Genomic DNA, 5576 nt, shown 5'->3' on the forward strand with positions numbered 1-5576 from the left:
CTATTTGTGCTCCAGTTAGCAGGGCTATCAAGAAGGTTATGCTGTGTTTATGTTAAGAGCTGTAGACTTCTGGATCAGAGCTGACCAGTTCCTAATGAACCTAGAGAGCAAGCAGGGCATGCACAGTGTTTAAATTTGGGTATTACTTTTGCTCAGGTACTTTAAAATCCTGTATTTCGGAGTCAAATTTCGGGTTACAAATGTTACACATTTGCAGCCCTTATTAGAGCAACATGGTATCCATAATGTGCTGTAATTACTGAAAGGAAGATTACCAGTTTCATTAGATTAAAATAATGCAGTAACTAAATAGAGAAACTAATGCAGTACTAAATAAAGTACTACAAATAATGCAGTACTAAATAAAGCAGTAACAAAACATTTACAACATAATAAAAGAAGAAAACACAGAAAAAATGAATTAATTGCGAGCTGGTAAACTTCTGCAGGTACTACCTAACATACATGAATGTGTCAAAAAATTATTTTACCCTCCTTTACTTGGAGAAAGCTTAAAAAATTCTTCCGTTTCAAGAAATGCACCCCCTTGCTATATAATGCTTGCAGTTTGCCACCCTTACAGTAAAGTCCTTGTGAAACAAACACCCTCTCCATTTTCTATGTATTAAAAAGATTTTAAAAACATTTAAAAATACTAAAACTTGGAGGTAAACATCTTAAGCTAAAATAGTTTCAAGCCCTGCTTCCCAAACAATGAAGAGGAGAGTAAATTTTTAAAGCCAGTCAGAAAATATATCTGAGACAAAAAAAAAGACCATATAACAGGAACAGAGGTCGTGAAACTCATGGCTACAACCAGGTTTGTATCAAATTCAGATGGTTTTCAAATGGTTGTTTCAAAAAGCCTGGTGATACAAATATCTGAATCACCTTCAACTCAGATTTTCATGTACAATCTTTCCACAAATGTTTAATTTTTCATAACTGAACCTAAACTGATCCAGTGGTCAAGGACAGAGAAAGAATATACAATAAAAGCTGCTTGCTGTTCATCAGCATGTAGAGTTCTTTCCATATACAAACTTATAAAATAACATTAACTACAAGTTGTTGTACACTGATTATATTGGAACTTTTTCATAATAACCTATTATGTTTCCCCAAATACTTCCTGAGGATATAACATTTAAAAATATTTCCCACTGGGAAAAGTTCCTTTTTTCCTCCCTCCCCTTTATTTCCCTTTTCTTCCTTTTTTTTAAATAAATCAAAGGAGTAACAATTTCAAGTTACTTAACGCGTGACTTATTGTACCCCTTAATCTATAATACTCTTTTGAAAATAACTTTAGAACATGCTTATTTTGAAAAGCCTCGTTTGTTTCTCTGATCTCCCGTTCAAATATACTTGAACTCCAACAGTTCTTCTCCTAATCTCTCTCTGCAAACAATTTGGGATTGGAAAGAAAACCTGGTTTCTTTCATGCTCATCCATCATCACCAATAATAAAAATTTGAGATTAAATTATGCCCTTCCTCACCGATTCCAATACTCTGGGATAAAGAGCTTTACTTACAATTTCCTTTGCCTTGTTCTGTATATTTAAAGTACACTATGTCATAGTTAGAGAGATGAATTAATTTATTCCTAAAAAATTCAACTAATCTCACTGAAATCTTCTGTAATTCCCAGATCTAGTTCTGTCTTCTAACAGGCCTTTCAAATCTCTCTTGAAAGCACAGAATTGGGCCAGCTGGTAACACTGAAGATGCATTTATTATTTTCAAATCAAATTATACTTTCTCCTACCTTTTCTTGTTACCTTGATGAACAAAATCAAAACTCTACCAGAGGGTGGAAAGATAAAGACTATTTCTGTGTAAAAGGTTCCCCCCTCCATTAATCTGATATACTGCATTCTCTAAATAAAGCAAAGCAACAGACTAAGAACAAGCTCAAAGCCACAAGTCATATGGTTTTCCTTGCAATTATAATTTTAACCCTATCATGTGCCAGTATATTATGATACATGATGCATCCTTTCAGAAGAGACATCTACATGTATAAGAGATTCAACCCTTAAGCCTTTATTCTGACAGGTATCCTGTATTTGTAAGCTATGAGAAAGGGAATATTTTTCCCCACAAGTGCAAAGTACACATGAAAAACCTTTCCATATCAAATAATTATCTTCTTGCTTCCTCTGTTCTTCATCATCTTTGTGGAAGGGGGGGGGGGGGAGTATTCTATCTACCTGTCAAGCAAAAATATACTGTTTGTTTGAAACCTTGAAAGAGAATGTATTAGAACTGACTGACTTCTATTCAAATGTTCACTTGATTCAAATTATCAGTGAACCTTGCAACATGAGTTCCATAAATTGTTTGCTTTTTTACTAAGAGAAATATTTCCAAAAATACAGCAAATGTCACACTGAAAACTGAGGATAGAGCCTAATGGCACTCACTGGTAAAGTACAATCAGTTAAGCTTTGCTGCCCTCAGCTTTTTAATATGGCCATCCTTTCAAGTGAGGAAAACCTGCTTATACAAGTTCCACTCGTATACTCCACAGAGTAACTCCACTAATTTTAATTATCATTCCATTAGACAAGTTCTTTACTAATAACCTTGCACCATAAAAAATGTATCAAATAATTATGAAGTTTTAATGTGGTACTTCCATTTGGGACTCTTTGAGTTTCCTCATTTATTTTTTTTCCCAAATACTTTAAATAGTACATCAACGTAGTCATCTTCTATTTCATGATGATTCAGCTGAACTATGAGATACACTTAAGTGTAAATTTCACTGCTCGCGGAAAATAGTTGACAGCAGCGAATTCTTCTAGATGTCACATTCTTGATTTTAAGAATATTTTTATTTTAACAAGTGTAAAAATACTTATGGAATGCAGGAATTAAAATCTTTATTTCAGATATAAACAAAGCTAAAAAAAAAAAAGACAGAAATATTATTTCTGAATTACAAATACCAAAATGAAAAAAACAAACAACTTACATAAGATCAGAATCATGTCTTCTGTGTCAAAGGATGTGGAAGAAGTTAATTTCCCTTTGATAATGTGAGACAGAAAAATATTTTACTAAGATTTCCTAGTGATTATTTAATTCTAACAATTCAAAGAATGTTGGATTCCACTGCTGTGTTAACAGTAAGATAAATGACAACCAATTATGTAAATGGAATCCTTTAGACAAAATTTCCTCACTATTTAAGAACTATGAAATCAAAAGACCCTGCCTGAGCAAGATACATTCCTGTTTTCTTAAGATATTTATTGAGACAATTCTAGCCAAACAGCTTTTATTTCATGAACCAAAGTAGCAATCTTAAGTACACTGGTACTTAAGAAACTTAAGTACAATGGACTGAATTTCCAGAAGGGAAGCGCTCCACCAGGTTAAAGCTCTTCAGCTTCAAGTTTGGTCTATGTCAAAAATTAAATTTGGCCTAGAGGTCGCTATGCCTTGTATAATTCCTCAGTCAGGTGTTTGTGCAAGAGTTCAAAATAAATGCAAATCTCCAGTTACTGAGTTAAGACTGGCTAAGATTGTTTTGAGATGAAAGCTTAAGTGTATTTTAGAACAATTTTCACCAAGAGGGCTATAGCTATTTTACTAAATGATATGGCTAAAGCAGTTAAACATGCTTTTCTCCGAACAGCAGTCCTCAGCACAGGGCATGTTCCACTTTGGGAATTTAAAACAAACAGCTGTCCTGAGAGTTCTTCTTGGCACAGTATTGTTGTAACTGTCTTTCTGCTAAAAGGCTCTCCCCAGCTAGTGCTTTACACCTTTTCACTCATTACTGTACTTGTTTCTTGAAGATAGTCACTTATCAAATAGAATCAAGCACTGCACAGAGCCTTGGATGCTTTAGCCTTTTGTACTGCTGAGGTCCTTCCACTGGCAACTCCAAGCCCACTTTCCACTGGCAGCTCTGTAACCTAACTGCCACAAGGAAGAACAACCAACGGCAAGTTTGAACAGGCCCTGGTGAAAACCATGTAGTTACTATGGGAAAAGTGTTGTAGGGGGATAGCTTTAACCATTAGAGATGATGTATGCCATCAGACATATGTAGGTACCATACAGGTACCATTTAAAGCAAACGATATCTACAATTACTACAAAAAATTGTAAGGTTGTCTTGCAGCTAAAGAGATTCTTTTCCACAGCTGATGTCCTGAGAAGAGCGTTACTAAACTATACACACCACAGATTTATATAAAAGTGTTAACAACTCAAGGTCACGTGAAGAACAGACTCCTTCATTCATCCGGCATAAATACTTTTTTTTCCTTACAGAACACCTTCCACCATTGTAAGCATTGAACTACTCTGAAGACTTACCTCTAAAAGCCAGCCTGTCACATCCTTAGTTCTGTAGCCTTTAGATCCTTCTGTTAAGGCAGGGAGCACATCACTAGAAGCCCAAAGAACGGCTTAGTAAATGTACTACCTCCTTACTTCTCATTTCCCATTTACATTTAAAACAAACCAACTCTAAAACTAATCTGTACTACACTACAGTAACTCACTATTCAGCATAAGCAGCTACTGTAGCTGCCATAGACATAGTCTATAGTTACACGATTCACTACGCAAATGATTTATGTCTCTGCTCAGGGAAGACAAAGTTTCCTTGTGACAAAGGCTTGAGTCATATTTTATGTGAAGAGATGAGGCTTGACTCACTGGAATCAACTGTATGCCCTGACAAAAAATCATCAGAAAACTTTACAAACTATAAAAGCAAAAAGTACCTTTTACATCTTTCCATACTCTGGTGAGAGTTAACATCATGGTGAACTTGCCATTTTCCTTACTTTGGCTACAAGAAAGTTATCATTGGTACTAGTGATTCCCCTGCTTCTGTTGCTAAACTCAACAACACATTTCCACGCTTGCTTGGATTTCACCGCGTAAGCCACTGCCCACCAGCTCCCCAGGCTCCTTATTGCAACTCATGCCATGCCCTCACCACGAAGGGCTCAGAACCATGGCCAATGTAGACCAACACTTGGTAAATATTTCACTTGGTTGTAAAGTTTCAGCCCCCTCCCGGTTCCTCTTTACCTGATTAAACCAAGTCATGCTCACACACCAAGCACAAAGTGGTGGGACTGGACTCGCACCTCAAAACTACTCTATAATGCTTTTAGGAGAAATTCACTTCAGAAATCAAACTCCATTAAGTTGACCCCACCACAAGACACAAACTCTCTCTGATCGCTTACTAACGCGCTATACTAGCGCCTTCACCCAACCCGAGGCAGAGGCAGGGCTCTGCCTGGGGCCCAGCCCTGCCTCATCCCCACAGGGCCCCGGCCCCGGCCCCACCACCCCGCGCACCCGGCCAGGCCCTACAGCCGCCTCAAGCGAGGGAGCGGAAAACAGCCCAGCCCTCAGCCCAGCCGTTCCCTCCACACCGACACAGCAAACACCCGACAAGCGCCCCGGAGCAGCCACCCGCTCCCGCTCCCGCCCGCCCCCTGCCCCCCACCCCGTGCCGGCCGGGGCGAGCGGGGCCGCGCATGCGCAGGCGCCGCGCAGGCGCCCAGCCCATAAGAGCCGCGGCCGCCCGCCACC

Source organism: Strix aluco, chromosome 1 (genome assembly GCF_031877795.1).
Source record: "Strix aluco isolate bStrAlu1 chromosome 1, bStrAlu1.hap1, whole genome shotgun sequence".
In the NCBI taxonomy this organism is placed as follows: Eukaryota; Metazoa; Chordata; class Aves; order Strigiformes; family Strigidae; genus Strix; species Strix aluco.